The sequence below is a fragment of the Schistocerca cancellata genome, chromosome 1 (assembly GCF_023864275.1).
Source record: "Schistocerca cancellata isolate TAMUIC-IGC-003103 chromosome 1, iqSchCanc2.1, whole genome shotgun sequence".
NCBI classification, from domain to species: domain Eukaryota; kingdom Metazoa; phylum Arthropoda; class Insecta; order Orthoptera; family Acrididae; genus Schistocerca; species Schistocerca cancellata.
The window spans coordinates 625,886,117-625,914,008 of record NC_064626.1 but is presented as its reverse complement, the minus strand read 5'-3'; positions in this window follow the sequence as shown (position 1 = coordinate 625,914,008).

The window sequence follows — 27,892 nt, the reverse complement described above, 5'->3', positions numbered from 1 at the left end:
TTGTTGCTGCACATTGGCTCATATTAGTTGTAATGTTGCATTGCTTGGTAATTTAGATTTACTGTAGCTTGCTTTGCAATTTTCCATTTTTTTTGCATTGCTGTTTGTGTTAATTTGTTATGTGCTTCTGCATTGCCTCGTCCCTTTGTTTAGCATCTGAGCTCAGTAGATTTAAGTTAGCTTAAGAGGGGTAGACTATATAAGAAACTAACTATGATGAATTGGAAGAAATGTATTGTGAAGCTATATGAAAATGGTTTGGGCAAAAAAAAAAAGGATACTGTACAGTGGAGAAATATTATTTTTGACAGAGGATGTGAACAGAATACAGAAAGCAGGCTTAGATAGGACTTTTTGGGAATAATGACGAACGAAGGGAGATCTCCATGCAAAATACTGCAGTAAAACAAACCCTGTCCTTTCCTTTTGTGTCATCCTTCTATATGTGTGTACCCTTGTGTATTTGTTTTCTTCCTGTCTCTGTGTAGTTTCATAGAATTTTTCTTCTAATACTCAGCTACATTCACTATGATGAGGAATGCTGTTATCCTCAAATATAATTGGCATTAATAATATGCTATTTACCCTGTAAAGATGCTTAGACATTATTTATTCTGTTTTGTTTTAATGCTCATGTGTAAAGTTGATGTTTCAAAAGTTATTCTGATCGTTTATGTATCTACTTATCTCATAATTCCTGTAACATTGATGTATATGTTTATTTCTATTCTGTTGTAATTTCTGTACTACAAACGTTATCTGTATTGTTATGTTCTTTAATGATGTACTTTGTACCTTATTTTGTACCTTGTAATTGTATTCTTATGTTATAAAATTGTAATTGACACCAGTTCATCATATTATTTACGTGTAAGTTCCATTTCACTGCACACGTTTCTGTTGGTCATAGTATATGGACAATATGTGAGAAGTTGGGACTGTTAGTGTTTGCACATGTGTTAATAATTCAGCAAGGGACTGGATAACAGCATTGCTGGTTCTAAGGACAAAAAAAAAACTTTGTGAGTGCACAAGTGGTGGTTTATGGACTTGCTATATTCTCCGCAAGACTCTTCGATGGTGAATGTGCACCTGCACAGTCGCAACAGATGGCTGCTGGCCATCTCTACAAGGACTACAGTGGGTCTGCATCTTTGATGACCCACCAATACCATTATTTCTACAAGGACTACAGTGGGTCTACACCTTTGCTGACTCACCATTACCATTATTTCTACAAGGACTGCAGTGGGTCTGCAGTCTGGTGGCCCACCAATACCACAATCTCTACAAGGACTACAGTGGGTCTACACCTTTATTGACCCACCAATACCATTATTTCCACAAGGACTACAGAGGATCTACAGTTTTGCTGACTCACCAATACCGTAATCTCTACCAGGACTACAGTGGGTCTACTCTGTGATGACCTACCTACCAATCTTCTTCAAAACCTGGAATGACTCTGCTGTGGGTTTGCTCTGTTGTGGCCCATTACCTGCCTGCATGTCAAGAGTCAGCACTGTCTTTCCGTTGGAAGGACAACACTACTTCTTCAAGACTGCATGGAAATCCACTACTTCTGTGTGCAATTTCTTTTACAAATGAGACTTGTGAAAAATACCTGTAATTACTATTATGATGAATGATCAGGACTGTCTTTATGGACTGTGAGCAAATTTTAGCTTTTGACCAACATTGTATCAATAAGTGTGTGCATTTGATTTCTTTGTTATTGTAATTACGATTATGAAAAATTTTAACAAATATGTATTGCCCAGTGCGCAAAACAATTTGTAAAATGTTTTGTGGGGAGCATGGGGGCTATGTAAGTAGGCTGTTTATGTTTTCTTTATGTAAGTAGGCTGTTTATGTTTTCTTATTGGCAACGTTACGTAGCGCTCTGTATGAAAATCACTGGCTGTGCTGTGTGCAGTCTGTGGCTAGTTTGCATTGCTGTCTGCCATTGTAGTGTTGGGCAGCTGGATGTGAACAGCATGTAGCATTGCGCAGTTGGAGGTGAGCCACCAGCAGTGGTGGATGTGGGGAAGTGAGATGGCGGATTTTTGAGAATGGATAATCTGGACGTGTGTCCGTCAGAAACAGCACATTTGTTAGACTGGATGTCATGAACTGACTATATATATTTTGATTATTAAGGTAAATACATTGTTTGTTCTCTATTAAAATCTTTCATTTGCTAACTATGCCTATCAGTAGTTAGTGCCTTCTGTAGTTTGAATCCTTTATTTAGCTGGCAGTAGTGGCGCTCGCTGTATTGCAGTAGTTCGAGTAACGAAGATTTTTGTGAGATAAGTGATTTGTGAAAGGTATAGGTTAAAGTTAGTCAGGGCCATTGTTTTGTAGGGATTATTGAAAGTCAGATTGCGTTGTGCTAAAAAATATTGTGTGTCAGTTTAAGCACAGTCGTGTATAAATTGTTATAAGGGGACGATTCATAAATCAATTTTCAACTAATTCAATCCACTTATACTTTAATTGCAAGTCAAGTGTTTGCCATATGTTGTTTAAGCATTCTATTAAATCTTTGATGAACAGTTGTTTCAAATTCAGTAAGAGTTGAAAAATGATTGATATTATATTTTTTTGGAGGTCCATGGAGTCTAGAACTATTTACTATTACCTGTTTGGAAATAACTTGAAGTTCTAGCTTTAAATTTAAAAAAAATCACCAACATTTTTACTAGTTTTATCTTTAACTGGAATAGCTTAAGCATATTTTGAAAGGACACCAAAGATAGTTAATAAATATTTCTGTCCTTTAGTTATTTTTTAAATTCATTTTAAATTGCAAGAATCGATTTCTATTAAATCTGTTTGCCATAAACCATATGTACCAAGAGAAATAAGATTTTCAATTCTTTATTTGTCTCATTTTTGTGATTAATTGTAGAAATTCCTTCAATCCTTTACATTACATTTTTAGTTGTTACATTATAAGGATTATGTGTTTCAATAAATTTTTATCTCAAAAGCACAAGGTGTATTTAAACACTTGTATAGATAATAATTTAGTGAGAATTAAATTCATGTTCCTATTGACTTATAAGCATATAATTCTACAAACAATTCACCGTACAGGGGTAATTGAACTGAAACAAGTACAGTATTAACTGACTGATTTAGAGATAAAAAATATTTTGTCCTCCATTCTAATGTTAAGTGAAAGATTACTGAAATGCATTGGATACTGAATTTGCCGTTCATCGACATTATACGTTTTTACCCCTATTTTCAAAACAGTTAGGGTCAGGTCCCATTTACATTGCTCAAAACAAAATAATTTGCAAGAGTTTCACATCATACCAAAACAGGTATGTTAATACTTGATTGCTAGTATCAAAATTAATCTCCAGTTTACACACATTGTATCCTGAATTTGTGAAACATTTTGTAAAAGCTTTTATTACTTCTTTTTCTGTAAAGTAATTTGTTGTGGCATTATAACTATAAACATGAAACCGATTAATTTTTAATTAAGATGTGTTCCAGTGACATACTTTTTAAGCTGTGTCTGAATAATAGCATATTCGGGTTTTGTGACATCTTCTTTTCCTCAGTATTGTTTGGCAACTGCATCATAAACGCTTACTGGAGCTTTTAAATCTACTAATCGTCTTCTTTTAAAACTGATACACCCTTTAGTTACTTTAAAAATATTATGTCCTTCTTGATGAAATTGTTGATAAAATTTTCTATTTTTGGATCTGATTCATCTACCTTTGTTTCTCCTACTTTAGGCTGCAGTTTGTTTCAAAAAATGTCGATTATTATAATCAAAATTTCATTAAACTTATAATTACTTCTCAGTAGTTTTAAAATAAATATACACAAAAGGCTATATATTACTTCTAAAGAATTTTGTATTTATTGTCTACTGTAGTACTACTCACTTGTGCCAAGATATTTTAACCTCATCTTTATGAATATTCCCTCCAATTAAATCAGACGCAATTTTTTTTCTATGTTCCTGTAATAACAGAGCCAGTGTGAGACAGCGTGTACACTTGTATCTAAAATAACTATTACAGATTGATATTCACCAGGATGATTAGGATATTCATCAGACATACACAAGCCATAGAAGTAACTGATTTTTATTTTTTAACAAGTTTTTCTGTATTAAAATTAGATAAGGCATTAAAATATATATGCATCAGTAATTGAAATCGTTTTTATTCCAGGGTCAGATTTCTTCTCCCCTGCTCAATACCTTTTTCGTTCTTCTTATTCTTTATCACTTTGTTTCTTGCCCAGTAGTGCTTTTTCAATACCCGCTGATCCACCAGCTAGTGAATCAATAGTTGCTATATACAGTAACGGTTTCAATATTAAAGGATGGGATCCTCCTTCATGTTTTGTTAGTCCTCAACCTTCATTCATATTTGTTAGATATTTGATAATTTTTTTCACATAATGTAATGTAATGTAATGGGTAAATAACAACCAGATTTTTTATCATTTCTATATCTTTACTTTTTTCTCCATCTATTAAAAATTATCAGTTCTGTTTCATTGTTCATTACTGCTTTCAATTTTTAGTGATTTGGGTTAATTTTTGCCTTAAAATGGCAAAGTAGAATTGGTGCTGAAGTTATTCAGTATATCAGTGAAAATTTTTGCAAGTATTAATATCTTCTGTAGTCCACAACCATTATCAATGAGGTGCAGTCTAAGGCATGCAGCATCTGGTGCTAGATTGTACTTTGTACTTAACCCTTCAGGGTGATCCAAGCTCATACTCAATTTCCTGCTTTTGTACATTATTCCTCTAACAGATGCTACAAGAAATTTTTCTCCAGTTCATTTATCAGAAGTATGCATGCTTTCTTTTGCAGTAAACTGAAGTTGTTTATGTGCGTCATGTCTTTCATATTAATTTTTATTATCTCGATACACAATATTATATTTTTGCCTAGCTTCATCTACTTGGTTTCTTCCCTGATCTCCTCTAGTTAATCGTTCAACTAATTTGGTTCCCAAATCATAACATCTGTGGCCAGGTAGTTGTATTTCAAAACATTGTTGTTGTGGTCTTCAGTCTGATGACTGGTTTGATGCAGCTCTCCAAGCTACTCTGTCCTGTGCAAGCCACTTCATTTGTGAGTAACTGCCACAATGTACATCTTTCTGAATTTGCTTAGTGTATTCATCCCTTGGTCTCCCCCTACGTTTTTTAACCTATATGCTTAATGGTAATATTTAATTAACATGTTACGTAGTCGTTTTGCATAGTTACCAATTTGGCAGAATGTATGTGGCAAGTTATTCAAAAATATATTCAAAAATGCAATTCCTCTTCGATAGGTGAGAGTAACATTGCTAAATTTATTCATTAACATTTGTGTTATGCCAACTTTTTCATTAAGATAATTTTTATTTCCAGCCAATTCTTCTGAATCAACAGCTGCTAATTTGTCGGTTAAATGTCTAACATCATTCATCCAAATATATTCAATAGGTTTTTCTGTATATTTTTATCAAGGCTTCACCACCTTATGCATCTGGAAAGTCTTAACTTCAAAAGGGGTTGTCACAATTACGAAAATTCATCTTCAGTTACTTACTATGTAAAACTTTTTTTGTGTTTATTTGATCATATTTTCATTTGGATTATTATCATTATATACTGTTTATGAATTGAGTAACAGATCTGTATAATTTGGTAAATCAACACCATCGACAATTTCACCTATGACATCTGCAGTAAGCTATATTTTAGTTACTCGATTCACTAATCCATCTGAACTTTCATATTCTTTTCTATAAATAGGTATTTTATCTCCCTCAAATTTTACTGGCAAATCTTCAATTTATTTAAACATACCAACAGGTTTCATTCCCAGAAGGTTTGTCTTTACTATGATTTATATAATGTAAAATTCATTCACATATATTTGTTTTCCTACTTCCACCTTCAGCTTGAACTGCTTTCTCTATCTATAATCTGTTCTTCATAATTCTTCAATGCTTCTTGTATTTATGTTACCTTCATATATAATCACACAAAAGAGGATGTGGAAGCATTTATTTCTCATGATCTCTATTTTCCACAATAGCTTTCAGTACATTCTCACCTAATCCCTTGATCCCTTTTTTAACATTTTCGATTGCATCAATAACCGGTTCATCATCTCATTCTGTTACTAGTTGTTTTTCCCATAACTTCAATATTTCTTTCAATTCCTCAACTTTCTCTGATTTGTTTAAATTTCTTAACATCTTCTGGGTCATATTTTGAAAACCTGAAATTTATTTGTATGTATGGATTTATAAATGTTAATATGACAACGCATTCTCCTTTTACACATACCAAAAGAATGGCAACCACATGTATCTGACACAAATTTAGATTCTTTAACAGCTCATGATCAATTTTTTTCTGCTTTTCCCTTTCCTGTTATATAGTCAAGAGTTTCTTTAAATTCAATTACATGTTCAGGTAAAATACCATCAAAGTGGTCTAATATGCAGTATCATCTATCAAAGTTCTTACTTAATAAGGACAGAACAACATTAGTTTAGGATATCTGTTATAAAACGTTTGTATTTAAATTCATTAGGTTCCCTAATCAGATCTACTGTAAAAAATCGAAACTAATCATTCTGTCATTTACTATACATTTCTTCAGGATCATATAATTTTAAACCAAAACCAATAAATTCATGAAAATATAATTAAAATTTGTATAATATTGCCCATAAATGTTTTAAACATTTAGTTTACCCAGTATTAGTCGTTTTGGTATTTTGATGTATGTCTAAGCCAAAGAAAAGGAATCTATTCCTTTATGCCATCTTCTAGTAAAATATCCTCTAACTACATCTTGATTTTCAAGCATTAAATCATCGAATACTACAAGTTAATTACCTCCACATTGATCTAGTAGTATAATCATGTCATTGTTTTCAGTACACACAGTTATCTTCTCATTATTATTATTTCCAGCTTTTTAACACATCTACATCTACTTCTACATCGATACTCTGCAAATAACAATTAAGTGCCTGGCAGAGGGTTCATAGAAACACCTTTACAAATCTTTATTATTCCAGTTTCGTATAGTGTGCAAAAAGAATGACCATCTCTATATTTCCATACGAGCGTTGAGTGCCCTTATTTATCGTGGTCATCGTTTCTCCCTATAGAGGTCTGTGTCAACAAAATATTTTCGCATGTAGAGGTGAATGTTGGTGATTGGAATTTTGCCAGAGGGTTCTATCACAACGAAAAATGCCTTTGTTTTAATGATGTCCGCCACAAATCCTGTATCATTTCAGTGAAACCACGTCCCATATTTCGCGATAATACAAAATGTGCAGCCCTTCTTTGAACTTTTTGGATGTACTCCATCAATCCTATGCTACAGTATTCTAAAAGATGACAGAAGAGCATAGTATAGGCAGTCTCCATTGTAGATCTGTTACATTTTCTGAGTGCCCTGCCAAAAAAAAACACAGTCTTTGGTTATACTTCTCCACAACATTTTCTGTGTGATCCATCCAATTTAAGTTGTTTGTAATAGTAATTCTTAGGTATTTAGTTTGGATTTAAGGCCTTTAACTTTGACTGATTTATTGTGTAACTGAAGTTTAATGGAATCCTTTTTGCAGTCATGTGGATGAACTCCCACTTTTCGTTATTTAGAGTCAACTGCAATTTTTTTTATAAATTCTTGATATTTCTGTTGTTCCAACCTTTTTAAAGAAAGATTCATGTGATTTATTTTACTCCAGTTTAACCGTCTTTGAACTCGAATATAATTGTCAACCACTACTGTTGTTTTCCCATAATCATTTGCTCCTATTATTGTACATTGAGTAGAATTTGATAAAAGCTTACCATATTTATATTTTGATTTCTGCTCCAGAATTCTTATTTTTGGTTCTCAATCTCTTTTCATTTAACTGAATAAAGTTTTGTTAATATTAAATGAGTCAACTTTTCTATTGAGTGATAAGTCACCTGTTCTTAAAGAAAGATTGACTGTACATTCAAGAGAATGTTTAAATAATGTGGAACTTTTAAAGCGTCCTCTTATATTTTTATGTTCTGTTATTTTTATTGTTAGAAAAATCTTTATTCAGTCGGTCGTCGAAATTTTGAAATAAAAGGTATTGTGGATGTCGTGTAATAAATATTTCACGTGAAGGGCTGTTGCGACACAAGCAAAGATCAATTGTGGAAACTAAGCCACTGAATATTAGAAACACTGTTATTAAAGAATATGGCCGACTGACTACTTCAAATAAGAGGGCACGTACATTTGCGAATGAGTGGTCAAAAAAAAGTGTTAATAGTACAATGGAGCTTTTAGCCTATATTATTGCACCTGTAGGTTCAGCTAACTGCTATAACGCCTGTAAATGTAAAATAAATAACTTATTTCTAAGTACTTGATGTCAGGAAAATTATAAACTTGCTGATTTTTTGTTCTCGCACTTGGCAGTACTGTATGTTTGCTGGTAGTTCCTGGACGACAATGAGCTGTAATTTAGTTATCTGGCCGTGTCTGTTGTGAACATATGGATGTCCGTATAAGATTATGTATACTTCTGACTTTTTCAAGTAAGTGCAATATCAATATATTTTATGCATCCCAATAATGGGACAATGGCATGTTACACTATCATTTATTGTTGATGTGCACATATGGCTGGCGTACAGCTACTGGACAAGCACATATCACTTTATAGGACGAGGATAAGGTTTGAAATGGTGGTGGCCATTATTCACAGAGATGATAGATACTTGCGTAGTAAACACATGGCGTGCATACCAAATTGCTAACTCTAATGAGAAGCTCTCACTTTTGGATGTCTGACAGAGAATCGTGATGTTTTACCTATCAAAGGAAACAGGACCAGTGCCAAAATGCAGAGGAGCACAAGGAAGAAAATTGATGGGAGGACAGGAGAGCACAGATGTACAACTAGATCTTGGAAATCATTTCATTATGCCAAATAAAACACAGAAGAGATGTGCTTACTGCAAGGAAAAAACAAGAAAAAGTTGTGATAGGTGCAATGTTGGTGTACACGACAAGTTTTTTACTTCATTTCATACTGAATAGACATTCAATAATATTAAAATATTCTTTATTTATTGTTTATGTTGTTTCTTACAATATTATGCATGGAGAATAATGTTGTGAATTTGGATAGCGCATTTGGCCAATGTCCCAAAAATGGCACGGTCTATAGTTTTTGTTCTAATAAACTGAAAATATTCAAAACAACTTTTTATTCAATTAATCACTCAATGTAAGGTATTTATGTATAAATGTATGCAAAAAATGATGTGATAGAGTTTTGGCCAGTAATGGGTTAAATATAGTTACACTTGTACACACTCAAATGTATGCCAACACACGAAAGGGATAGAGGCACTTACATTTTGAGTGCACTCATCCCCCATGGCCTGGATGAAAAGAACTACAGTTAAATGCATTTATTCATCTTTGAACATAAATGTGTGGATTTCAAAATTAAATGAAATGGAAGACTGCAGGTTATCAATGCCGCCTCAAATATATTGAAATTGACAGTAGCCACCATGAAAGGAAAAAGATGAACACGTTCACATACCTCTATTGTTGAGTTGGAAATGGAAACGAAAGCCGATGCTTCTTGACAGAGGTAGAGGAACGATGTAGGAGACCCGCACTGCCATACAAGGCACAAGATCCTAGTGATGGGGATTAGTGATGATGGTGAAGGAGACGCAACAACACAAAGTCAACTTGGGGCAGGTGAAAATCTCTGACCTTGGCGAGAATCGAACACGGGACCCCGTGCTTGGAAAGCGAGAACGCTACCACGAGACCACGAGTGGTGAACCTGGGTCAGTTACTTACACATAATACTAAATCTAATAACAACAAGTTTGCAGCCACAGATATGTAGTATGAAGGACAATACACCGATAGCGAGGCTTTTTATGTCAACGAAATAGGCAGAAACTTTAAAAATCAAATCCAAAGAACAAAAAGGAAGAAAAGAACAAAAGATAAATTCATCACAGTTTCCGACCAGTCACAGGAGGACATAATATTTCTGTCACGATTTCGCATAAAAAGGGAAGGGAACCTTTTTGTACATACTGGAGAATATGTAACATTATAACTATGTGCACCATAATCAGAAAAAATCATAAGGAACATAGTAATTTAATGAAATATGGTTTTTCTTCAATGTCTTCAGAATATGTGCAATATGTTGCCACATGAATGAATCTAGTGGCGTTTCTTGTCGTTACTTAATAGGAATGCCTCACTTATTATAAAGAAGAGGCCATGCTCAGTTTTATGCCAATACATTATCGTGACATGTGTAGGTGAGGTGGTGTTTTTGAAGTAAGGCTACCTAGGAAAGTGGTATAAGTCGGGCTTGAACTATAACTTTACGACACATTCAGCCTCAACAATCCTTTGCACTGTTGTCGTTGCAAAATGTTATGTGTCCTCTGACTTTCTTTGTGTTGTGCGTTGCTCGTGCTTCCCCATCGTTATTCTAAAACGAATGAATAAATTAATGCTGGTCCACGACAGGGTTCGAATACGACCATAAAAACAGCAGAAGAAATCAGCGATCCCCACGACAATTGTGCCAGTTCTGTTCTTGGAGAAGCTATCAGCCCTGCGTAATGAAGACAGGGCTTATTTTCCCGCTCCACACTTCACCCTTTGCGCCCTCTAAGTTCTCGTTTATCTACAATTGAAGTGAATTAATTATGGTGTCCGCACTCTGTCTCAAGCTTCAAGTCTTGTAAACGATTCTTTGTGTATAAAAGTAGACATTCATTATTTCGTTCCGCTTGTGTACCATCACTTGGTTTACATCCTTGACAGTTCTTGCAGCCAGGTTCGCTAATTGTTCTCTGTTGTATTTAACTCTTTCAAATTGGATCTGTTTACAGTGTTTCCTCTTATGTCGCTCCATAAAACTTTTAAGTCTCATGTTCTGGTGTAACTTGTTATGCATACAAACCATTATTCTCCTGCTCCCATTAATATCTGCTTCCTCCCGTCCAAGTTCCCACTCTTCTCACAGGCCCTCCCCTATTTCAATACCACCTCTTGACATGTCTCAGCAGTAGGCATCTGTGTATTCCAAGACGCTACTCTCCTACATTCCTACCTAATTTATGTTGCCCTTTTAAAATCTGGACGAGTTACTGCATAATATTACTTATTTTACTACACCACAGTCGTTCTGTTGTACTTTTTGCAATACCTGGCTTTCTTTAATTGCTCATTGCTTCCGATCAGCTTCTCGGATTATTGGTACTAACTATTCTCCACGGCAGTACTCTTCTTACCACCTGCCTACCCCCACCAATATGTTGAGGTTAGTCTTCTGCCCGTAAGCAATTCAGTCAGTACATTCCGGGCTGGTGAAAGGAAAACAACGATCAATCGCTCTCGATCTGATTGTTTTCGGTCACGTTTATTCTTAAGGAGCTTTATGCGCAATGTAAGTACAATTCTCTTTGTTTTCCTTATGTTTAATGTCAGTGAGTATGCTAGTACACTTTCCACATATTTAATTAGTTGGATCTTGGTACAACTTAAAGGCATTCCTAGAGTTTTGCGAGAATTAAAAGAAGGAGAAATGAAAGAAAAGCTGGAAATCAGTCATCTCAAAATTTTAAGGCAAACGGTTCTGATTTGTGTGAAGAAGAAATAATAAATTCTGTGAAGAATTTGAGGATAGTGATCGACAGAACAAAGATGAAACAAGAGCCTAAGATTTTAATGTTGGAAACGATAAGATTACACAATGGCAGAAATCAGGTTTATTGAAATCTTCAGAACTTAAGAAGAAAAATATAGTAAAATCTTTATCTGCTTCAAGAAAAATATTAACAGTTTCCGTATCTGAAGATTTATGTATTTTCGATACTTTTCGATGTAAACATGATTGGTTAAGGTCTGAGATACTATAATTCAAAAATCGAAACATTATGCTGAATTTATGTACAGAACCCAGATTGCACTGATCCAACCATTGGCGAAATTTGTACCGCTGTCGGCATCCTTGTTGAAATCGGCTTGAAAAAGGGCCAAAAGGAAAAATTTGGAAGAATTATGAGCAGAGGATGGGACGGGAATTATAACTGTGGGAGCGGCGGCGAGTTCTCGCAGTTTCCTACTAATTTTGATAAGCTTTCGATCTGATGAAAGCACAACCCAGCAGGAAGGAAGTAAGCCTGATAAACGTGCTACCATAAGCTTTGTTCAAAATATATGAAAACAACATGAGTGGGCATGTTACCATTGATGAAATGTTGCATCTTTTTCGTGGACAATGCTCATGTATTCACTGTACGCCATCGAGAAATTTTGAATATGCCACCAAAATGTATGCAATGGAAGATGCGATGGATTTAGAGGTATATGTCAGTAAACAGCCACTGGACACATACTCTGTTTCAAATTCACCAGAAGAAGCTATGAAGCGTCTTGCCAATAGTCAAATCAAACAGATATTTAAATGCCATTAACAGGTATACATCTACATAACTGGTCATATACGTTACATTAAAAGTATTACACTTTTAGGAAATGTGAGAAAAAACAAAGGCGTCATTCCTCCAAAATTTTTTCCTAATGAGACGATAGCGCTAACCTTTTCAATATTTGCTAACCAAAATGACCGAACTCTCGTGTCGTATGTAATCAGAGAAAATGTAGTACTTATTTTGCTGTCTACGATGCACAATAGTGTAGCCACAATCCCAGAAAGTGGGAAACGAAGTAACATCATGAATTATAGCAGGGCCAAATGTGGAGTGGTCACGCTGGACAAGTTATGTGCTGTATGGGATGTAGTCAAAAAAATGGCTCTGAGCACTATGGGACTTAACATATGAGGTCATCAGTCCCCTAGAACTTAGAACTACTTAAACCTAACTAACCTGAGGACATCAGACACTGTAGCAGTCATGCGGTTCCAGAGTGGTAGATATTTTTATGAAAATAGTGTCCCATGAGCTAATGAAGGAACATATGTACTTTGTCGTTAAAATTATCCAGCCCCGAACAGAACTCAAAGCATTTCAAAAGCTCCAACACCCACAACCCTCAACATTAGCTTCAGCATGATCTAAAGAAGAAAAAGATGTGTGGGACATGCACCCTCTCATAGATGTTGAAAAGAGTTCCAAAATAATAGTATGTAATATGTGCAAATATTTTGTACGTAAAAATAACTCTTCAAAACAAAATGTTTCCAATTATTGTCTGTAACAACTATCAGTGACTTTGATTTGTTAAATTATGTTGTAATACTAAGAACAGTAAACGTAATTAATTTCAAAATTTATTATGTTTGTATTTTTATATCATAACAAAATTTCATGTCGTTATATATCCAAATAACATTCTATTTTGAACATTTGATCTAAGATAAGACCAGTAATAGAAGCAAAACAAAGTATTGATCTTTTGGAATGTGCCCCTGCTCATTTGACAGATATTGTTGCGACTGTTGGAAGGCTAAGTAATGTAATTCTAACTATGCTGCATTCTCTTAGTGACGCTTCTTGTTATTTTTCTTTTTAATAAATTTGTATTACGCCGATTTATTGTCTGCATGTTTGGTACAAATTTATCACCGAGGCTATACTAACTTCTCAGTGTATTAGAGACTTTAAGATTTCAACATAGCTCATAACTTGTTAATTATGCAATATTAATCTGAGCAATATCAACTACTTTTTCATAATGCGAATTAACAAGACTGGGGGGAAGGGGGTTGGCTAGTTCGTGTCTACCCTAAATAAGTTAAGAAAACAAATTTCATTACTTGTCGACTTTTATTGAAAACATATTTTTTTACAATACTTTCGAACCATGGGCATAATTTGTCCCCCCTCCTTTTGGTATAACGAGGGTTAATTCACTATCTTGTCAGCTGTCTCATGGAGTGTACATTTTTACTTGTCTGTTTCGCCAAAATTTTGCAACTGATTCTAAATTCATTTCTGATGAGTTACAGACCTGAAACTTTCAACATCGATATACCTCAGAAATGTATGTCAATAAAGTACATTATTAACTCGCTTTCTGGTGTGTACTGAAGGGTACTTTGTTTTCTATTTATTTTTCTGTTTTGTACTGATATTGCAGTAGCTTTCAAACTAACTTTCCATTGAGCCAGAGACTTCTATCCTTCATTACACAACCCTTTGGGGCTGCATTATTACATCAGTTTTGTGCCTGGTGTGTGACGAAATGTACTAAGTTTTTCTCTCTGTCTGTTTGGTATTTTGCAATTGAGCCTAAAAAAAACTTTCCAATGCGCTAAAGATTCAATCTTTCAAGAGAGCTCAGAACTCGCTGACACCGCAATGTACACGTGCATTCGTGCTTGCTATATGGTGGAGGATTATTAGTTTCTACATCTGTCTGTCTCTCTAGTGGGTTCTAATTTAGCAATTAATTTTAAAGTCACTTTGCTGTTTGCTAGGGACTTGAAATTTTCAAAATAGTTCATGAGTAGATGAGAATACTATATTTTCTCTCTTTCATGTCCGATCTGTGGTGGTGGGTACTTTTTTTATCAGTTTCTCTATTCGGTACAAATTTTTCACTCGATATCAACCTATCCTTCTGATGGGCTAGGGAACTAAAGCTTTAGACATAACTGAGAATGTGATGACAATGTGATGTTAACGTGCTTTATTGTCTCTTATGTGGTGGAGGCTACTTTGTAAACTGCTGTCATTTCCTCCTTTTTTTCTTGCAGTCGCGAAGTTGTAAGAACGACTGCCGGTAAGTCAATGTGCGAGCTCGATTCTTCCAAATTATTATATACGTGCTGTACCAAGAAGGAAACATATTCATTGACTCAGGCAAAGGAAACTGAAATCAACTTGAAATTTATATACATGTCTGCTGTAATCTCATAAAAATGTTTGAAATTGGTAGAAAAATTTCACAAATACAAGCTGCACAAAATAATGATGTGAATAAAATTTTAAACATAACACGATTTAATAATGAACTAAAAAGTTCAAAATAATTTTTCCTTGTTACTGACACCATACACAGCTTCTGCAAAATTTGTGCTGTGAGTTTCTAACAGCTATAGCAGTACTTGTAAAATTTGAAATTATAAACATGGGTGCATGCAACAGATGGTAGTAACGAGTGTAGGGAGTAGTTTTTGTTGAGAAAAACCAACAACAGTTGATATTATTCACAGTACAATAAAATTGTTGGCAAGTTAGGTGGAATATGCATATATTAGTTTCCTATTACATTCTCCCCACGTCTCTCGTTCTAAGTTTTAGTAGTACTGTCATAGATATTAAAAATTCACAAGCTCAAACAGTCAGGGCTATCTGTATGGGGGTAGGAATCTGTATGGGGCTAGGAGAAATTATTTTATATTTTTCAGTCAATTTCAACCCTTTATTTGGCAAATGGTGAAAAAAAATTCAGTGCTTGTATTTATTTATTATGCTTGAAGAAATACAATTCAGACAGTTTTAGAAATTTTTTACAAAAATTATGAAAATTATGAAATGTTGCTTACAAACAACATTGCCAGCAGTAGACTACATATATACATATTATAGAAAAAAAGTGTTAGCCAATAACCTCAAGCAAATGGTTTCCTGTACATGAATAAGTTAATTTATAAACACATTTACGCATTCGTGCTGTGTAATAGAACTGTTTCATTTTCGCTTCTAGTTGTTCTTGCAATGGAATTTTTGAAAACAGTTCCTCTTTGGAACAAAGCACAATACTAGATTGCATTTTGAACACATGACTGTAGAAAATCCAGATGGACAATAACAACAACGACCTTTGGGACCAAATACAGGCCAATGCTCCATATTATCAACTTGGACATCTTGTGTAACAGTCTGAGCTGTTGGCTTCCTCCTCTTCTTTTGTGGTGGTGTTATGTATATTGAGGGCCTTCATACTTTCCTTTTCCCTGAAAACATCAAACCATTGGCAATATCTGCCCTGAATGACTTCAGTGAGGCTTTCTTGTCCGGAGGTTCTCTTCGAAATACCAGCCAGGCATTTACAACACTCAGATCTAGCATAAATCGAAACAATATCATGTACCAACACCTAGTTTTCATTGGTACTCTGTAGAGCTCTATCAGCATACCAGTAAGATCAACTCCTCCCATACACTTGTTGTACTGATGTACAATACTGGGACAGGGCACATCAGTTCTTCTTTTTTCATTGCTGTCCCATCATCTTACAGTTGAGAGTGGTTGGACACCACAAAATGAGCTTGCAAGTGTCACGATTTTATTGTTTTGAATTTCCGCCGTAAGCATATGTAATATACTAATGGCACATGTCCCAGCTATTGGCAATGTTGCTCACAGGCAACATAAAAGTTTTATACTATTTATGTAATTCAAAACAATATTAGATTGAAATATTTCTGCTGTAAACTGGGTATTTCTTGAAGAAAAGCTGCAAAGATTACTGCCAATTTATTGAAATCCAGTCTTTCAGAACCAAAATAAGACACCCCTGCTGCTCACACGAGGAGATCTCTGTAACACCACTGCACAAACTGCCACCTTGTGTGGAAAACCTTGAGCTATTACAACAACTGGCATTAGCAGTGTGTAAAGGAACATGGCCTGGAGGCAACAATGCCAGTAAAAGGCTCTGGGAAGTGTTTGTTGTCCCATAAGGCCAACGTAAATTTAGTGTTGCTTGAGAGCAACACTGCCAAATAAAGGGTTAAAGTAATGATATACTTGAAATGGTTTTACTTAAATGATTACTGTACATATTATTTCACTGGCGCCTCCTTGTTTTAATATTTCTAAAACTTTAAAAATTTTTATTCATGTTCTGATTGTCTTGATGACAAAAAATATTATGTTACAATTTATTATTAATTTCTGTTGCTAAAAATCCTTCTTCAGGTCTGTCACAGTAGCAAGAAGCAGAAAATGGCTGTAGGAAAAATAGGCTAACAGTCTTGAAGAACACACGTAGCCTCAAAGTGATGAACAATATTTCTACTTCTCGCAGCATAAGAAATAACTTTTCAGCCATTTTACCATCCAGAGTAACAACTGGCATTATTCTATATGAATACATTAAGTCACTGACGTTAGTACATCTTGATACAACTCTCTTCGCACGTTGTAATGCCCCAAAAATTTTGTTGCGTTAAATCGGCGTTACTAGTAGATTTCACCTCATCTTATTATCAAAGTTTGCTGTAATGAAAAGAAATGAGGGTATAGTTGGTTGTTTAAAAATGGTTCTGGTATGTATTTTTGTGAAATATTGTGGAACTGTTGCTTTAAAATATCTGAGCAGCTCAATTTGGTCAAAGTCAGCGAGTTTAATGCTCACAGACAACTAGTTGTGGCCTGCAGCAAAGAAAATATTTACGGCGCAGCTGGCCACCGCAAGACTCCAACGACAATTGCAAATAAAAACCAAGCGTTGTTACAAGGGGAATTAGCGAGCTATGTTTAGGGGTCCGACTCCTGAGTCTGTGTCAAACGGTGCAGTCTTTGGGGGAATTCCATGAGAATGTTATCGGTTTGTCTGGAAGATATTTACACTGATCTGGGATGAATTTGATCTCACTTTGTGCGGCGAAAAGCGCCAAGTGATTGATTTGTGTGAGAACTTAGAATTTTTTTGGCGTAGCAGTAGTGGCTACAGTACATTAGGACCGGTTTCTCGTGGTTGGTGGTTATATGACATCACAGTTACTGAAAAAAGTGTTGCTGGAGAGCTACTCGTTTGTATTCGATCCGTATGTTTGTTAGATGAGAAATTTTCCAATGTGTTGAGCGAGGTAAGTAACTTTACCATGTTAAAGTTTTACAAATATTTGAATTTGAAGGTGGAGAAAGCAAGCACTAAAGAAATAGTGGCTCTGCATTGTTGCATTGGTGGGTTTGGAAGTGAAAGCAAGCCCTTAGGAAATAGCGAGTTTGCGACATTGTGTTAGGGCTCATTTTGCGACTTCAGCATGAGCGTCGATGCATTTCAATTAATGTTTGGATATCTCTATATAGATACAAAAACTGTGTTTTCTTTGTAATTAGGAGAACTGACGTCTTACAGTTTTACGTAATATAGTGAGAACCGCTCTAAGTTACTAGATCTGCACGCTCGATCTTTAATTTAGTAGCTTTTCTTATAAAACCCTAAACAAAAAAGCAAGAATCATTGTTACTGAGGATACGCTTTTTGTCCCACTGTCGTGCGTACGCTTAAAGGGGTTGGTTTCATTGGCCAGCACACGTAAAATCAAAGCTAACTTGTACTTATAGATGAAGGAAGTGAGCCGAGAATGGTAGAACATTTTTTGTTTTGAAAATAAAAATAGTGTCTCGAGTCTTATTTGCCCTCATTTAATATTCAAAGTTATTTGAAAAGTAAAGTTCGATTTTACAGAAAACGAAAGTTTCGCAAATACCGTGAAGTAAAGAGGCAAAAGGAAGTCTAAAATCGTGAAAGAAAAGTCTGCTATGCTATACAAAGCAAAAATATTAACTCCCAAAGAAATAGAAATAGTAGTTCAGATTTGTTAATTTCCTAAGTGAGAAATTACTTCATATTTCTGAACTACGAAGGAGAGGAATTATTTGCAGAGTTTTATTTAAAGGAAAAGATGATTAATTCGTCAAAGAAAGATAACTTATTTTTTGCTGATAGGATGAACATTTTATAACGAATTAATGCGTTGGTGTTCAATTTGTGCAACACCATTGTTGTAGTTTGATTGCTACTCACAGAAGTTATCTCTGATTAATATTGTCAGTTAAACAAGAGAGTAAGTTATACCTCTGAAAATGTGACGTAAAATAAGTATTATTTAAAACTGCAGACAGGCACACTGCAGTTAACTGGCTCCATGGAATTCGTTTGAGATTTTGAATTGGAAAGTTATTTATAATGTATTATCGAGCACAACGGATCGTATGTGTATTTTGGGATATGTCAGGAATGACCATTCGAAACAATTAATTCAAGCAAACATGGGCTCTAAAACGCATATCTTAACAGGTGTTCTATGGAACAGATCTCTTCTATTGCAAGCTCTTTGTCTTCCATATTTTGTTAAGTGGTGGTATGGAGAAAAACAAGAAAAAATTTCCAGTAAACACGTACATTAAAATGCATATCGTAAAGGTTATGGCTGTGAGAGGTGAGGTCGAGTACCTGACTTTCTTTCCAACATATACTGCAGTGCACAGCATTTTCCATTAAAGCTGAGACCGTCTTTGGTGGTTGTTATTTGTAGAAACATTGTAGCTTTCTTGATAGTCAGACACGTAATTAATATGATTATTATCATATTTCATTAGTGACCACTGGCCCATCAGACCATAAATAGTATCTGTGGCCTGTGGCATACAGATAAATACTGTCTGTAAGTTCTGGGTATGCTTCAGCGACCGTCATGCAGCGCGACGGTGGAATGTTATGTTGTCACAGGGAATGGGGATCTTGGGTTGACCGCCTAGATCGCGGGGATGGAATAAAACTCTACAAAAAAATCTCTCGCTCTCAAGGTGTACTGCATGACCATCAGATGCGTGGTTGTTGTGGGGGAGGAGTAGCTATCGGGCAACCTCTAGTGAACCCACAGCACCACAATTGTATAAAGCTTACTCAGGCACATGGGACTCTGTCTGAATGGATCCTTATTTCCCTAATTGCTCGTGGAACCGAGATGGAACCCTCGAAATCTTTTTCTTCTCCCAGCGGGAAGGTTGTACTGCCTGACAGTAATCACACCCATTCATCAAAAAGAATGAGTAAAGCTAGTTCTCCTGATAATCAGCTTGTTGTTAGTAAAGAGGCACATGCAGCCATGAATCAGAATGCCTTTGTAATGATGAAGTGGAACGAGGGAACTTTTGAAAATGTGTCCCCCTCTATATCCATAAAGGCTTAGAAGCGCTTGCAGGTACCCTAAAGTGGTTAGGAAATGGTTCGTTTCTGGTCGAGACTGACCAGGCAAAGCAGGTGGAACTACTTATGAAGACACAAAAATTGGATGAGTATGACATTATCGAAGAGCTGCATAACCCTTAACACTAGCAAATCTGTGGTCACCGGCCGTGATATTATGGACATCGACATTGCCAAACTCAAACAAGAAATGGACATCACAGGGAATGATAGATGTGGAGCAAAGTACACGTAAGAATAATGGACAAATTGAGAAGACAGCCACATTCATTATAACCTTCAATTTTCTAACGCTACCTGAACATGAACCATGGACCTTGCCGTTGGTGGGGAGGCTTGCGTGCCTCAGCGATACAGATGGCCGTACCGTAGGTGCAACCACAACGGAGGGGTATCTGTTGAGAGGCCAGACAAACATGTGGTTCCTGAAGAGGGGCAGCAGCCTTTTCAGTAGTTGCAGGGGCAACAGTCTGGATGATTGACTGATCTGGCCTTGTAACATTAACCAAAACGGCCTTGCTGTGCTGGTACTGTGAACGGCTGAAAGCAAGGGGAAACTACAGCCGTAATTTTTCCCGAGGACATGCAGCTCTACTGTATGATTAAATGATGATGGCGTCCTCTTGGGTAAAATATTCCGGAGGTAAAATAGTCCCCCATTCGGATCTCCGGGCGGGGACTACTCAAGAGGACGTCGTTATCAGGAGAAAGAAAACTGGCGTTCTACGGATCGGAGTGTGGAATGTCAGATCACTTAATCGGGCAGGTAGGTTAGAAAATTTAAAAAGGGAGATGGATAGGTTAAAGTTAGATATAGTGGGAATTAGTGAAGTTCGGTGGCAGGAGGAACAAGACTTTTGGTCAGGTGATTACAGGGTTATAAATACAAAATCAAATAGGGGTAATGCAGGAGTAGGTTTAATAATGAAAAAAAAAATAGGAGTGCAGTTTAGCTACTACAAACAGCATAGTGAACGCATTATTGTGGCCAAGATAGACACAAAGCCCATGCCTACTACAGTAGTACAAGTTTATATGCCAACTAGCTTTGCAGATGATGAAGAAATAGTGAAGGGAGACGAAAATTTAATAGTCATGGGTGACTGGAATTCGTCAGTAGGAAAAGGGAGAGAAGGAAACATAGTAGGTGAATATGGATTGGGGGGAAGGAATGAAAGAGGAAGCCGCCTTGTAGAATTTTGCACAGAGCATAACTTAATCATAGCTAACACTTGGTTCAAGAATCATGAAAGGAGGCTGTATACATGGAAGAAGCCTGGAGATACTGGCAGGTTTCAGATAGATTATATAATGGTAAGACAGAGATTTAGGAACCAGGTTTTAAATTGTAAGACATTTCCTGGGTCAGATGTAGATTCTGACCACAATCTATTGGTTATGAACTGCAGATTGAAACTGAAGAAACTGCAAAAAGGTGGGAATTTAAGGAGATGGGACCTGGATAAACTGAAAGAACCAGAGGTTGTAGAGAGTTTCAGGGAGAGCATTAGGGAACAATTGACAGGAATGGGGGAAAGAAATACAGTAGAAGAAGAATGGGTATCTCTGAGGGATGAAGTGGTGAAGGCAGCAGACGATCAAGTAGGTAAAAAGACGCGGGCTAATAGAAATCCTTGGGTAACAGAAGAAATATTGAATTTAATTGATGAAAGGGGAAAATATAAAAATGAAGTAAATGAAGCAGGCAAAAAGGAATACAAACGTCTCAAAAATGAAATCGACAGGAAGTGCAAAATGGCTAAGCAGGGATGGCTAGAGGACAAATGTAGGGATGTAGAGGCTTGTCTCACTAGGGGTAAGATAGATACTGCCTACAGGAAAATTAAAGAGACCTTTGGAGAGAAGAGAACCACTTGTGTGAATATCAAGAGCTCAGATGGCAACCCAGTTCTAAGCAAAGAAGGGAAAGCAGAAAGGTGGAAGGAGTATGTAGAGGGTTTATACAAGGGCGATGTACTTGAGGACAATATTATGGAAATGGAAGAGGATGTAGATGAAGATGAAATGGGAGATAAGATACTGCGTGAAGAGTTTGACAGAGCACTGAAAGACCTGAGTCAAAACAAGTCCCCGGGAGTAGACAACATTCCATTAGAACTACTGATGGCCTCGGGAGAGCCAGTCATGACAAAACTCTACCATCTGGTGAGCACGATGTATGAGACAGGCGAAATACCCTCAGACTTTAAGAAGAATATAATAATTCCAATCCCAAAGAAAGCAGGTGTTGACAGATGTGAAAGTAACCAAACTATCAGTTTAATAATTCACAGCTGCAAAATACTAACGCGAATTCTTTACAGACGAATGGAAAAACTGGTAGAAGCCGACCTCAGGGAAGATCAGTTTGGATTCCGTAGAAATGTTGGAACACGTGAGGCAATACTGACCTTACGACTTATCTTGGAAGAAAGATTAAGAAAAGGCAAACCTACATTTCTAGCATTTGTAGACTTAGAGAAAGCTTTTGACAATGTTGACTGGAATACTCTCTTTCAAATTCTGAAGGTGGTAGGGGTAAAATACAGGGAGCGAAAGGCTATTTACAATTTGTACAGAAACCAGATGGCAGTTATAAGAGTCGAGGGGCATGAAAGGGAAGCAGTGGTTGGGAAAGGAGTAAGACAGGGTTGTAGCCACTCCCCGATGTTATTCAATCTGTATATTGAGCAAGCAGTAAAGGAAACAAAAGAAAAATTCGGAGTAAGTATTAAAATTCATGGAGAAGAAGTAAAAACTTTGAGGTTCGCCGATGACATTGTAATTCTGTCAGAGACAGCAAAGGACTTGGAAGAGCAGTTGAACGGAATGGACAGTGTCTTGAAAGGAGGATATAAGATGAACATCAACAAAAACAAAACGAGGATAATGGAATGTAGTCAAATTGAGTCGGGTGATGCTGAGGGAATTAGATTGGGAAATGAGACACTTAAAGTAGTAAAGCAGTTTTGCTATTTAGGGAGTAAAATAACCGATGATGGTCGAAGTAGAGAGGATATAAAATGTAGACTGGCAATGGCAAGGAAAGCGTTTCTCAAGAAGAGAAATTTGTTAACATCGAATATAGATTTAGGTGTCAGGAAGTCGTCTCTGAAAGTATTTGTATGGAGTGTAGCCATGTATGGAAGTGAGACATGGACGATAACTAGTTTGGACAAGAAGAGAATAGAAGCTTTTGAAATGTGGTGCTACAGAAGAATGCTGAAGATAAGGTGGGTAGATCACGTAACTAATGAGGAGGTATTGAATAGGATTGGGGAGAAGGGAAGTTTGTGGCACAACTTGACTAGAAGAAGGGATCGGTTGGTAGGACATGTTCTGACGCATCGAGGGATCACAAATTTAGCATTGGATGGCAGCGTGGAGGGTAAAAATCGTAGAGGGAGACCAAGAGATGAATACACTAAGCAGATTCAGAAGGATGTAGATTGCAGTAGGTACTGGGAGATAAAGAAGCTTGCACAGGATAGAGTAGCATGGAGAGCTGCATCAAACCAGTCTCAGGACTGAAGACCACAACAACAACAACCTGAACACATCATGGCAGTTTTCCTTCGACTTAGCGTTAGCCCCTATGTACCTAACCCTTTGTGCTGCTTCAAATGCCATTGTTTTGACCATACGACGCTGAGTCCATAGGCGAAGCGACCTGTGGCAAGTGTGGTAAGGCGGCCCATGAACCTAGGACTGGTTGTTCATTTCCAGCAATCTGCATTAACTGCTCTGCGGGCCACTCAGTCTGCCCTGTTTTTGAAGAGTAACGCAAAAAGCAGGAAATAAAAGCGACCAAGTAGATCCCCTACACAGAAGCCAAAAAGTAATAGACGGCGACGAAACCCCTGTCTTTGCCCCTTATTAGGCGTTCTTGGTGCAGAAACGTGTTGCTCAGGTCGATGCTTCGGCGCAAATGACATCTAGTATATCATTATTTACCACCAGCACCCGTAGTTGAACTGAATGTGACAAACCAGTGTTAAAGATATAAAGATGGAGGGAGCTACGGTGGAAGAGGGCAGTAATGTTTTCGCAGTGAGCATCCTGAAGGTACCCCAAAAGCGGAGTGCCTCTCAACGTCAACTGTCTTCAAAGAGAAGTGGTTCTCACCGGCCCATTTCCCCCTTATCCTTATTGGGAAATATAATCGAGAAAAGATCTCAGCATTCGGATCGAAAGCAGTCCTGGGCGCTATCAGACTTCATTCTGGCACGTGTGACTGATGATGAGGTCATCATGGATTTTGATGCCACATCATCAGCCCCATGGAACCCCTCCACCCCACCTCGCTCTACAAGCGACTCACCATTGTTAGTGGTCCTCGCGCAATGTATGTTGGCGGCACTAGAATCGTTCGGCACTCAGTTTCGAATGCCGTTTCTCTAAATTTTCTCAGTAGTGCTCCCTTAACCACAACACTACTAGCGGTTGCCATTTGGAAAATGGGACCATGTTGCCGTCACGGTATGCTCTCCACGCCTATCACCTCATGAGAGTCTTGACAGTGGTATCCTCACTTATCGTCCCTTTCTCCTTTTAGAGTACTTCAATGCACACTGTGCACTACGGGGTCTAACACCACTTGCCCCAAGGGTCGGGTACTTGAGGATCTGATAAGCACAACAGATATTATATCTTGTTCATGAATCGAGCTATACATTTTAGCACCACTACAGGTTCGCCTGCCCTTGCAGGCACTGCTCAGTGGGCAGTGGACTATAACCTTCATGGTAACGGCCACTACCGTATCTAGATCTATCTGCCTGATGGTGCAGATTTCGAAAAGAAGCCACCGAGATGGCTGCTAGAAAAGGCTAACTGGATGCTTTACAGGCAGTGGTTTTCGAGCTGTGTAATTATGTTCAGAACTTGGTGGATCACATTACAGCTGTGATTGGCGAAGCCGCTGATACATCAGCCCCAAAGTCAACGGAAACGCTTAGGAGACGGCCTGTCCCTTGGTTGAATTATGAGTGTCGTTCTGCAGTCTGGCACAGGAGGGCGGCTACGCTCAGGATCAATTGCGTGCAAAGGCGAGGCGAATAATTCTGGGGAGAAAGTAGAGATCTTGGCCGGAGTTCATGAACTCCATCCACATGTCCACATCCGAAAGTAAAATTTGGGAAGCTATCAGGAGAATCTTAAGGAGCAACTCTACATCTACATCTACATCTATACTCCGCGAGCCACCTTACGGTGTGTGGCGGAGGGTACTTATTGTACCACTATCTGATCCCCCCTTCCCTGTTCCATTCACGAATTGTGCGTGGGAAGAACGACTGCTTGTAAGTCTCCGTATTTGCTCTAATTTCTCGGATCTTTTCGTTGTGATCATTACGCGAGATATATGTGGGCGGTAGTAATATGTTGCCCATCTCTTCCCGGAATGTGCTCTCTCGTAATTTCGATAATAAACCTCTCCGTATTGCGTAACGCCTTTCTTGAAGTGTCCGCCACTGGAGCTTGTTCAGCATCTCCGTAACGCTCTCGCGCTGACTAAATGTCCCCATGACGAATCGCGCTGCTTTTCGCTGGATCATGTCTATCTCTTCTATTAATCCAACCTGGTAAGGGTCCCATACTGATGAGCAATACTCAAGAATCGGACGAACAAGCGTTTTGTAAGCTACTTCTTACGTCGATAAGTCACATTTCTCGATCGCAAAAAGCAGTTGTACAAGTACAAGCGTCTCTCGTAACAACGCTGAGAGACATAATTCAGACAATGGCTGACACATGTATGTCTGTTACGGCTGCTTTGAGTCAGGATACTGCATTGCGTCGACATCAGGAGACACAGGAGGAGGCTGATTTTGATCTACTTTACACCAACGTGGAGGAATAAAACCAGCTTTCTCTCCGTGGGAGCTGGATTCTGCATTGTCAGTAGCTTGTCCTGCAAACGACCAGATAACCTACAGTATGTTTAACAGCTGGACCGACGGTCGATGGAGGTCCTCATCTTTAATGAAATTTTGGATGATGGGCGAATTTTCCAACTCGTAGAAAGAATCTGTTTTCATCCAAACTCTAAAACTACGGAAGGCTCGCTCAGATCTCCGTAGTAATCGTAGTATTAGCCTGACAAGCGGCATAGGAAGGACACTGGAGCGTATGGTCAATCGACGCCTAGTTTGTGTTCTCGAAACCAGGTCCCCACTCAGTCGCTTCCAATGCGGCTTCAGGAGGTTTCACAGCACGCTCGATATTCCGATCCTGCTCAACAAACTTTCCTTCGTAAATAACACCTTATCGGTGTTTTCTTTGATTTGGAAAAGGCGTACGATACTACATGGAGACATAATATTTTCTCGTAATCTGTTAGTGGGAATTCTGTGGACGTCAACTCACCTTCATAAGGTGTTCCTCTTGGACAGATGTTTAGATACAAGGCTGGGAATGTCCTGTCTGGCCGTTTTAAGCAGGAATATAGTGTCCGCCAAGGGAGTGTTTTAAGTATCACGGCATTTGCGTTTGCAATAAACAGTATTACATCCACAATGCGGCGTCTCCTGCTATGGTCTCCGACTGTGAAAACAATATGTTTGTTTATAAATAAATCTTCTGCTACCAGTCACCATTTTCTTTATTTACTTTTCGCACGACGCGTTTCGGGAAATGATTCCCATTTTCAAGTGCGTTTTTTGTGTGTATACGCCATTTTTATTTATGTTGTCAATATGTGAGAGTCTGCTTCATTTCGTTGACTTTTACTGCAAGCTAGTGCCGAAGTTTAGAAAAAATTGTACTTGCAGTTTTCTAAATGTTCATTTGTGCAGAGTCTCAAACACACTAAACATATTTAATTATCATTGTCTGTAGGGATGGTTATAAACAGGGATATTTTCTCTTACGGTCTGTCATGTTTCCCGACATTCTCCTCAGGATATGGCTCCGAGAACAGTTTTCTGTTTATTACACGGAATTGTTTGCTGTCCTGAGGGCAATGGAGAAGAGAGCCGGCGTCATAACAAAAATTTCCTAATCTGCTCAGATTCGCAGTGCCCTTCTCGCTGTTGGACAGATGTATCCAACGGATCTGATGGTACAACAAGTGCAGGACGCTCTCCTTCACTTGCAAAAGCAAGGCAAGGAAATCTTTTGTGCTGGGTTACAGGGCACATAGGGATTCAAGGAAACTAACTCGCTGATGCTTTCAATAATTCTGAAAGTAAGACGTAGTCAACCGGCCGGAGTAAAAACCCTAAGAGATTTTGGTCGTATGTAAAATCAGTAAGAACGTCAAAATCAGCTATTAATTCTCTCAGTGACCATACCAGCACCGAAGTGGAAGATAACAGAGAGATGGCCGAAGTACTGAATTCCGTCTTCCGAAGTTGTCTCACAGCGGTAGATCATAGCGCTGTCCCTCCTTTCATTCGTCATACGAACGTCGAAATGGCAGATACTGAGATAACCGACTGCGGAATTGAAAAGCAGCTACAATCGCTTAATAATGGAAGGACGTCATGACCAGATGAGATGCCTATAAGATTCTATAAAGATTATGCGAAAGAACTTGCTCGCCTTATAACAGTAATTTATCGTAGATCGCTTAAGCAACGAAAGGTACCTAACGATGGAAAAAAGCGTAGGTCATGCCGGTTATCAAGAAAGGTCGTAAGGTAGATCCACACAATTACAGATCCATATCGTTGTCGTCAATCTGTTGTAGAATTATGGAACATGTTTTATGCTGTAACGTATATGCAACCAATATGTAACGTAGCTACAACCAATATCGCGTATGTTCGGCAGGAAAATGGACTCGACAAGCAACCTGAGCTATCAGTAAACGAAATCTGACCAGCATAATATTGTGTGCGTGCCGTATGAGCGTCAGCTTACCTGTCATTTAATCCCTCAACAGATCAATAGATGAAAAACCTCTGACTGCATATTTGCAGTGGTGG